This window comes from Leopardus geoffroyi, chromosome D2, assembly GCF_018350155.1.
Source record: "Leopardus geoffroyi isolate Oge1 chromosome D2, O.geoffroyi_Oge1_pat1.0, whole genome shotgun sequence".
NCBI lineage: Eukaryota > Metazoa > Chordata > Mammalia > Carnivora > Felidae > Leopardus > Leopardus geoffroyi.
The window spans coordinates 73,660,302-73,671,391 of record NC_059334.1 but is presented as its reverse complement, the minus strand read 5'-3'; positions in this window follow the sequence as shown (position 1 = coordinate 73,671,391).

Below are 11,090 nucleotides of genomic sequence, written 5' to 3'. Positions count from 1 at the left end.
AAGAAAAGAATGGGACCAGTTAACAGAAGATTTCAGGGGGAATTTTCTAAAAAGAATGTGCCCAAACTTGTTCATTAATCACTTCAATAGTATCTTTGAGAACCTTATTGCAGGGAAAGCACTTGTTATAAATAGGATATTAGGGATTTAAATATTGAATCTGCCCTCAAGGAGACTATAGTTTAGTAGAAATCATCTACCACATACAGTAAAAACTCCAAAACCAGACAGAAGGTAAAACTTATGAACTGAGTAGAAAGGTAATAAATCCAATGTCAGTGACAATGTTCAAGGAGAGGCTGCATGACTGTTTGGGGTGACGTAAGAGAGATTTATACATCCGGTAGGAAGTTAAACTACATGACCTTCAAGATCCTTTCCAACAAATGCTTTGTGGTTTTATTAAGACTGTCACTATAGTAAGGATTTTTTAAAACACAAGATTGTCTGATTTTCTGTTCTAGTCACATCTCAGTTAGACGTTTTCCTCGTACAAATGCATCTCTATTATTTGGTATCTTTTTCCAACATTAGTTTTTAGAACAAACATTCTTAATTAATTTACTTAAAGTATGTCTGAGAATTCAATCAGAAAAAGTCAACAGAGATATTTAAAACTATTTCTAAAAGGCTAATATACACATTTTTTCCCAATATCATCACGATGGATTTTTTTAAAGGAAAACTTAATTATTTTATATAACACAAACCAGAAAAACAGGACTAATATAATAATCTGACATACATTTATACTTTCCATTCACTCTTCATACTATTTTAGCTTTAAGATTAATTGTTCAGAATCTTATTTCACAGCCACTCAACTTTTATTGACTTCGATATTGACAGACTTGGTACAAGTTATAAAGCCTTATGTGGCGTGATATATAATTAAAATACTTTGTCTCGTAACTTATATTAATGGGTGCATGGCAGAGAATGCTGATTTGCCTCTGAGAAGAATGTAAACCTCCACTAATGAATTTATTGTGGAGAAACCTATTAGGGCCATTAACCACCTCGTCTTTGCCTTCCATAGTCAAGTGCTAGCAGCTTAAATTTTTCAGAATGTAAAGCCACTGGATCTGGATTAGATGAAACTTAAAAAAAAAAATACTAATAAAAGGGCAATTTGGTTTCTAAATTCTTGCGGTAAGGAAGACTCTCACTGCTGTTCCTAAATATTCAGATGTGAATTCAGTTGAATGGCACTGAGTTATATAAATAAATAAGTAGCAGGATATGGTGCGTTGCTTATAGGTCAAGATGCATACTCTGTTCTTATGCCTGAGGGTGATAAGGCTTTAGCAACTAATTTAGCTACCCAAACTGACAAGAGGATGCTATGTTAACCGGAAAGCAAATTTATTAATGTGTAGGAGAAAAATTCACTTTTGAGGAGAAAAGATACTCCGGTGCCTAGTCTGTCCCCCAGGCCAGATCAATAATGTTGCCGTTGCTTGGTGAGCACAGCATCTGATCAAGGATAGCTAGCTGAATGATAGTTATGGCTACTGCTATCCATCTAGAAAAAGACCAGCGCATCTATCTCCACAGTAACAATATCCTTGAGGCCCCTGGTTGGGACATTTTTCCCCTAGATAGTGCTGGAGACACTCTGACAAATTCTTGCTATTTGGAATCTCTGCTTATAGATACCATAAAGGTTGTTTTCTTTAATACAGTCTTCCATCAAAGGATGATTGAGCATCATATAGAGGCATAGGTCAAAGCCAGAGTACTCATTCAAATGCCCACAGGGACCAGCTAGTCACAGAAAGAAGTGAGGTATATGAGATGTGAGAGAAGTCAAGTGTTGGAAAATAACCAAACTTACTTTATTTTTCTTGAATATAGTGCGAACTGGTATGTATGATATTTTTAGAGATATTTGAAATTTTAAAATACAAAAAAAATCACAGAAATAGAAATGTTTCGTTACTTGAGTTCTTTCTCATTTGTTACTTCTGGACTTATCATGGAGACATAAGATAATTACCATCAGATCATGTCAACCTACACCACAAATCCGTTGACTAGGTGTACTCAGTGCCATATGCAAAATGTACTCAGTGTCATATGCAAACATGGAGTTTACAGGGGCTCCTGGATGGCTCAGTTGGTTAAGCGTCTCACCCCTCGGTCGCGGCTCAGGTCACGATCTCACAGTTTGTGACATTGGGCTCCGCGTGTCAGTGCAAAGCCTACTTGGGATTCTTTCTCTCTCTCTCTCTCTCTCTCTTTCTCTGGCCTCCCCCACTTGTACTTTCTTTCAATAAATAAATAAACTTTAGGGGCGCCTGGGTGGCTCAGCTGGTTAAGCGTCCAACTTCGGCTCAGGTCATGATCTTGCGGTTCCTGAGTTTGAACCCCACGTCAGGCTCTGTGCTGATAGCTCGGAGCCTGGAGCCTGCTTCAGATTCTGTGTCTCCCTCTCTCTCTGCCCCTCCCCTGCTTGCACTCTGTCTCTCTCTCTCTCTCAAAAATAAACACTAAAAAAATTTTTTTAAATAAATAAACTTTAAAAATTTTTTGAAAAATGGAGATTACAAACATTGGTGCTACTTAGCATGTATAGACTCTCTTTACACAACGCTTTGGGTCTGGAAATGTGTTTGTTCAGTTCTGGCATTCCAATACTATTGTATTTAACTTTCAGTTATGATATGCAGTTCAATAGTGTTAGGGGGTAGCTCTTGTTTTCATATTATCAGTCAGTCTCAAATTATAAAGGTAAACTTTCTAATGTTTAACTGTTACTTTATTTTCCTAAAGTTTAAAACCCAAAAACCTTTTCGGAATTCCATTTTCAAGCCCCTAGCTTTGGTAATGTAGTTCTAGCCATGACTTTCATTTTAGGAAAGTGATTTCAGTGCAGGATAATGGGCCAGATTATTCTTTGCCAAATTAGTTTCTTAAAGACACAGTTTCACTTCAAGTGAGCAAATTGAATCATACGTTTATGTAGCTGTTTGTGAATGCCTTTGTAGAGAACTATTCAAAATTGATAGGTTCTAACATCCACCCGAAAGGCCAAGACTTTAATCCACTTTTCATTGTTAGAGATTGAGTAGAGATTTTCTCTTGAATGACATAAAATGATCCAAAAATATCCTTTAGCCCTCAGCCACATAAGTCCATGTACTGCAACAGGCTACAACCGTATACATCTAACTTATAAAAAGAAGCCCTGGAATATCTGTATTTCATGCTACGGGGATTATCCAGTTCAATGGTGTTAATTACAAGCACATTCATGGTATATTACATTTTAAATTCTTTGGCACAAAGCAATTCCTGGAAAATGATGTAATCAGGAGAGCTCAATCCTAGGTTTCCTGGGGAATGATCCTTTCCTAAATTTAAGTTTTCACATTAACACTGTCCGTTGCAAGAGCTGAATCACACTGACCGATTTTGACCAACTGCGTTGCCTTTTGCAAATTTCCCTAGACAAAGATCAGTCATTTGCTGAGTCCAATCACAGCCTGTCATCTTCTGACACATAAGCATTCTTGTCAATATCACCAATTCAATATAGCTGATGATGTGATATTATTCAAATCTGTGCTCTCATCATCTTCAATAGAAAATGCTGCAACTGATTTAACTTTTTTTTTTTTTTTTGGTACAACTTTTCTGTAACTGCTAAGACATAACTTCAATATTCAGGTCAACAGTACTTCCAGTAAGATTTCAATTTACAAATGCTTGTCTCTGCGCAGAACCCACAATTTCTGCTGTATTCTATGGTGCTCTTTCATAAACTTGCCATCCATAAAAGCTTTTGTGGTCTGGGTAATTTTTTCACTTAATATATAACCTCATTTATAGGAGTATCAGATATTTTATTCATAATCAAAAACAATCACTGACATTTCAATCCTATTCTCAGGTTAAGTTTTTCATTTCTCATCTTCTCCATACACCAGTCATAAATCTTATTATGATTTGTTTTATAATGGTTTCAGATGGTTTATTTCATATGTCACAGCCTCTTAAGTTGTGGTTCTTTCAATACAGATATCTTTTATTCGCATGTTATATATGGAATAATATTCTTTTTTTTTTTTAATTTTTTTTTCAACGTTTATTTATTTTTGGGACAGAGAGAGACAGAGCATGAACGGGGGAGGGGCAGAGAGAGAGGGAGACACAGAATCGGAAACAGGCTCCAGGCTCTGAGCCACCAGCCCAGAGCCCAACGCGGGGCTCGAACTCACGGACCGCGAGATCGTGACCTGGCTGAAGTCGGATGCTTAACCGACTGCGCCACCCAGGCGCCCCTGGAATAATATTCTTAAGTTAATCAAAGAAAGATATCTTCCACTGTGCCTGAATCAAACATCTTCTCCCATATTTGGTGGAGGTAGGCATATAGAGAAGCAATTCTCTTCTAGAAGAAACAAGCACAAGTGGCAACTGAAAAGGGCTTCAACATTAGAGAAGCAATAGAGGGTGATGGTGATTGTGGCTAACAGAAGATCCAATGCTCCATCTAAGGTAAGAGCTGCTGCTGCTCCATATAAAAAAGGTGGCTAATTATTTTCATGCAGGAGGGCAGATCTAGTAATGCCAACATTTATTTTTTAAAGGAGAATCTCACAATGATTGACTAAATTAAAAAAGGAAAGGAAAGGAAAGGAAAGGAAAGGAAAGGAAAGGAAAGGAAAGGAAAGGAAAGAAAAGAAAACTACAGGCCAATAGGCCAGACAGAATAGATCAGCAAGTGGAATCAGTCCCATAGGCAATCAGTATACAAACTCTGCATTAAAGTGTTAGATATTTTCATAGAATTTTACTTTTCGGAGACTATATCAATCACTGTGATTAGGATATTATATATTCCCCCAGCATCTCAAACATTTGCAAAATAATTTATAGATATCAGTTCCTAGTGTGAATCTCTTATTTTCATCATCCCAACAGGTTCTCTCTACTGGTAGGGATGTCGATCGCATGGACCTGCATTCTCTGCATCCACCGTCATTTAGAGAATGTCATGTGATACGGTCTAGCCATAGTTCTGAGATTTATGAATGGGCACATGACCCAAGCCAGGCCAGTCAGAATCCTCCTTGGGTTTTTGTTTAAACGTTGATATACTCATTTCTCTTGGGGCTCACTACCAGAAAGTGCCATGACATCTAGAATTACTTAAGGTCATTTTTGGCACAACACAAAAAAAGAGTATAATTCAAAATTATGCCAATATGGGGAAACCTATCAGAGCCTAAAATCTGAAGAAAAGAGATAAATAAGTTGATCATAATATCATTTGAACTGTTGAAGCACGCCATCTCTAAAACCAGAATTTTCCTTGGTCTTCCTAGTTACCTAAACTTCTTGTCATAGGCTGATTTAGTGTGGGTTCTGTAAGGAGCAGAGAGAGAGTCTTTACTCCGTCTGACTAGCGTGGATAACTAATATTACCCATTATGTCTTAGTTGTTTGGCAAGCTATATGATCCATATAGTCCTAAATTTTCTCTATTACAATATACTATACTTAATTACAATTTCTATTTAACATCAATTTTATGTACTAGATTTGGAAAACTTTATCTGTAAAGAACCAGATGGTCAATATTTTAGTCATTTTGGGCCAGAGGTACTCTGCCACAACTAAGTCAACTCTGTCTGTTAGTGCAAAATCACCCATAAACAATCCATAAACAAATGAACCTGGTTAGGTTACAATAAAACTTCATTAATGGCACTGAAATGTGAATTTCGTATAATTTCACATGTCATGAAACATTACTCTTCTGTTGATTCTTTTCAACCACTTCAAAAATCATTCTTCACTTGTGAGCCATATTTGGCCTGCAGGCTATGGACTGCTGACCTTGTCATAGATTATAACCTTCCTAAGGTGAGGAGAGAGTCCCATCATCATCGTGTCCCCAGCAGTAAGAGACAGTGCTTGCATAGAGCAGCCTATCACTAAATATTGAATGGGTAAATTAAAACTCAAGGAAGATCAAGATTGTGGAAAATTCAGTTTTCACACACAAAAAAATAGTTACACACTAGAAATCATTAAAGATTTAAGGAACCCAGGGGCACCTGGGTGGCTCAGTCAGTTAAGCGGCTGACTTTGGCTCAGGTCATGATCTCATGGTCTGTGAGTTCAAGCCCCGCATTGGGCTCTGTGCTGACAGCTCAGAACCTGCAGCCTGCTTCAGATTCTGTGTCTCCCTCTCTCTGCTCACGCTCTATCTCTCTCTGTCTCTCAAAGATGAATAAATGTTAAAAATTAAAAAATAAAAACAACTAAAAAAAAAAAAAAAGATTTAAGGAACCCAAAGGAAGGTCATCACTTCTACCCAGTTGTCAGGTCCCTCCTCTCCCCTTCTCAAATCTCTTTACAATCTCCCTCCTGAATTTCCCAGGACCCTCAACTTTTTCGTCTTCTGTTATGCAGATCCATTTTTTTCTCTTTATAACTTTTACCCCTCAGCTTGCATATTGAAACCAAAGTATTCGGCTGAACAGAGGGATCTACTCTATGATACATGACTCACCTTCCAGTTCTATTAGTGACATCCTCAACAGGTCATTGGTCTCAGGCAACACGCTTAAAAACGTACTTTTTTTTCACACATAAAGTAGAGATGGTATCACCTATTGAACCAACGCCATACGTTTTCTTTTTTGGTTGTTTGTTTTTAAGTTTATTTATTTATTTATTTTTGAGAGAGACAGACAGAGAGAGAGAGCATGAAAGGGGTAGGGGGACAGAGAAAGGGAGAGGGAATTTCAAGCAGGCTCCGTGCTGTCAACGCAGAGCCTGAGGTGGGGCTCGAACCCACGAACCATGAGATCATGACCTGAGCCGAGATCAAGAATCAGACCTTAACCTACTGGGCCACCCAGGCACCCCTGAACTCCATACAGTCTCTTAAAAGTTTCACACGAACTAGTAAACATATAGGATTCATAGGGTTTTTTTTTAATTCTCAAAAAAAATTAACACATGAGTAGATTTTAGTAGTTTTCAGGACGATCAGTGTTTATAAGGAATGTGATCCTGCCTGCTGAACAAAATAGATCGAATCTGTTACAAAGGGGTGGTCACAAAGGGGTGTAATGGGTGTAATGTTACAAAGGGGTGGTTACAAAGGGGTGTAATGGAATTTCTTGTCCTAAAAGAAAAACAAAGTGGACTTCACAGGCTTTCTAAGAAAAAAAAATCAACTACAACCAGGATAATTTTCGTACTATATTTTTTCTTAACTGAAAATCTTGTATTCAACAAATTTCGAACGATTAATGCATGAAAATAAAAAATGACAACATCTAAATTTTAATTGTGTAAAAAAAATTAAAAACTCAGCCAGTCTAATCTCAAAAATATGAAAATTTACACTCTTAGAATGTTATACCCTAGAAAAATGTGCATATTTCTAAACATCTTTGAAAATATTTGATTCTAGTGGAATCTTTTTCTCTTTCATTAAGCTAGAGGATAAACTTAGGATTAAACTGCCTCGGATTCTGTGTCTCCCTCTCTCTCTCCCCACCTCCCCTGCTCACGCTCTGTCTCTGTCTCTCAAAAATAAATTAAAAAATGTTAAAAAAATTTGTTTAAAGTTTTAGTCTTTCATACAATAATGAACAAATCTCTTTTCAAAATCACCTTTAATGTTTTGCATAGCTACTGTTGCTAAGATTCTTCCTTGTTTCTTTTTCTTGAAAAAGAATATTATGTTATGTAGCCTATGGGGCCCTCTTATCTGATCTGAACTTCTGCTATCGTAAGTACATAAAACTAAAAATCTACACAGACATATCTTTGTTTAAAATAAAGAATGACACATGGAAGTGGTTAGATTTTAAATTGCTTTAAGTATTTGCATTATTGTCCAAACCATAAATTCTCACAAATGTAGAGTTTGGGTTTCTAGTGCATACCCTCCAGTTAATCTGTCCAGTTAATTTTTGCACTTGTCTGTTTACGAAGTATGAAGCTAAAATATAAAATAACTAATTCTAAACAAATGTGGTTCCATTATTTAAGAATAAGATGAAAATAACTGGTTGCTTTAATACTAAATAGAATTATAATAGCTCTCACTGGTTATCTCTGTTTGGCTCCACAAAATCAAGGGTGGACCTAGGATGAATATTATTTCTCCTCCTCTATTACTGTAGTAAGTAATATCATTTTCCATAGCTGACATGGAGGAACTTTTCAAAAGAGATTTTACTCTCATCTTTTTTTTTTCCCTTGAGGGGGTGGCATGGGGAAAAGAGCAACAGAGGAAGGAAGGAAACTAAACCAAGTCCAGCTGATTTTCCAAAAAAAGATAATGTGTTCTCAGTACCTCTCAGTTGTAGCTCCTAACTGGTAAAAACCAAAGTTGTTCACAAGTCTAACTTCCCCGTTACACTGTGAGTTCTTCAAGGACAGGACCCTGTTTTACTCATCTTTTTTTACCCCCAGTGCCTAGCACACATGATGCAAGAAAAGTAGGAAGAGTTTAGCAAGAGTGTTGAAAGAATTAATGAATGGGCAAAAGGCCAATGGTTAAGATTCTAATGGGTAGCCACGGCCCTATGTCCCTTTAAAAGGTAAATAAAGACAATGTCTCATTAGCTAGGACTGTAGAGTAAGCCCCCCAAAAGAGTAACAGTTATTGTTATTGATATAGAAAATAATTAGTGGAAGCCCCTCAAAACTTTGCATTCATCTACTGAGATCTGAAAGGTTGGGTTGGTTTATGATTGATCACAGGATAGTAGGGATGAAAGAAACGTCATTGGATTAGAAACTAACAAAAATTTTGCATGTCAAAGACCATTTTAACCAATTGTTAGAATTTTCGTTCCTTTTGAATTCCTGTGTTGCTTATGACAATATTTTAGAATGAGGCAGGGTTAGAATCACTTTTTCACCAAGTAAAGAGCTGCTAGGAAAAATTGGTTTATCTTCTATATACTTTCTGGAGACAAAGGTAAGATTCTATTGAGAAGAAACAATACAGGAAAAGGCATAAATAACTAACTCATTTTCAGTATTCCTGGTCTCCATCCTGGTATTCAAGTAGATCTTTTGTTTTAAAATGAGCACTTTGGGACACACTGATGAGTTTGACATTGATCAGTATATGCCCTAAGATTTCCTTTGCACGAAAGAAATAGATGTCCCTGGGCAGTTTATGGAATCTGCTCATGTATTTGAATAATGCCTCCCATCGTTATTGCTTTACTTAGAATACTACCATTGATTATTACAGCCACAACATCATACATTGCTCAGAGATTATACCTTCAGAAATAGAACCAAAAACTATGCTGCTTATGGTAAAGGCTGGTATATCTGTTTCACCATTTAACATTTTTGGATCTCTTTGACAACATAGGACAAAAATCGAATATGGAGTTACCAATAAAATCCTCCCAAGTTAATTTCTGACTGAACTCAGCCCAATTAAGTTCGCCAGCCAATGAGACCCCATAACCAAACACCACAATAAGTAAAAAAAAAAAAAAAAAAAAAAAAAAAAAAAAAAAAAAAAAAAAACATATCCTGACACTAATGTTGTCCATATCACACAGGCAGAAATCTGTTGCCCACAGAGTCAACAGAATGTAGGAAATTCATGTGTCAGAATGCAAGGAGACAAGCCAAATCTGGCTTTGATTATGCAGGACCTAAAGCTTTATCTGACTAATTCAAGGATACAATGTGTCCATCCTCTCAGGACGTGCCACTTTGAGTAAACCTGCCCTTAGGATGAAGACTTACCAATATTATAACAAAGTCTATAACTGGATGTGAATATTCATGTGAACTATAAACGGTTCTTACTCAGAGGTCCTCCACCAGGGCATAGGTTTCAGGACCTATGGCATAGGTTAGCAGTAGCCCTTAGAAATGGCCATGACTTGTCTACGGCCATACCACCCTGAAAGCACCCGATCTCGTCTGATCTCGGAAGCTAAGCAGGGTCGGGCCTGGTTAGTACTTGGATGGGAGAAATGGCCATGACTTGGCGATGTCCACTGCAGTTCTTGGAGTCAATCCACAGTGAGTACTTCCTCACATGGTCTTTTGCACTGATGAACATCATATCTGACGTGGCTAGAGACAGTGCAGAGAGCTGCAAAGGGAGACACAGCTTACGGGGGGACAACTTACAAAAATGTCTTGGGAAAGACATGATTCATTAAAAATCCAGGTACAATAAAACGATAGTATGGCCTCAGTTGTTGAACAATTTCCCAAAATATAATCTGGGGAAATGGGCACTTACAAACTGTAATTCTATCTAGATTCGGATATTAAGCCATTTTACTTAAAAATGTGTATCTTTTGTTTTTTTTGGGGGGGGGACTGAAAACCAATTAAATTAATAAAAAAGGGGGGTATCAGACTAGTGAAACAACCCCGCAGGCTCTACCCAAGGCCCTACAGAAAGGTTTCAAACCTAAAGCTACAGAACATTTTGAGAGGCCACCAATGATCCATCAAATAAGAATCTAAGCACCCATATTCAGTGCTTACAAGGTACTCAGTTTTTACCATATTTTCATTCAATAAACATGAATTACTGCAGAATTATTTTACAGCCCACAAGAAAAATGTTGTCCCATGATATTAAATTTACCAGCACAGAGATGCTGTTTGGAATATCAAGCAGGTACTGAGTTCTGAATTTGTGCCAGAACATTACAAACACAAACCACAATTTCTTCGGCTTCACATTAAGAAATCAGACGGGGCTGAGGGAGAAAATATGTATTCTTAAGGGACAATGCCCTCCAAATAAAGGAAGCCCTTGATACTATCTCAGAGTCAAGAAGTTCCAGAATTATGTCTGCAATTATGTCTATATAATTTACATTGATTACAAGCTGTTTTCTGGGCTGCAAGGAGGAAGCCTGGTGGGAGTAGGAAACGGGTAGTTAGATAAATAGGACTTGAACTTTCTGACAGGAATCGCAAGGAGAATCTCAGCCTTATTCCCATGGAGTCAAGTGTCAGTGCCTCAGTAGGAGGAGAGATCCAGAAGAGAATCCTCAGGCTCAGGAATATGTCCTTTAGTGGCCAGGACAGTGTCCAGTGATTGTGTGTGTGTGTGT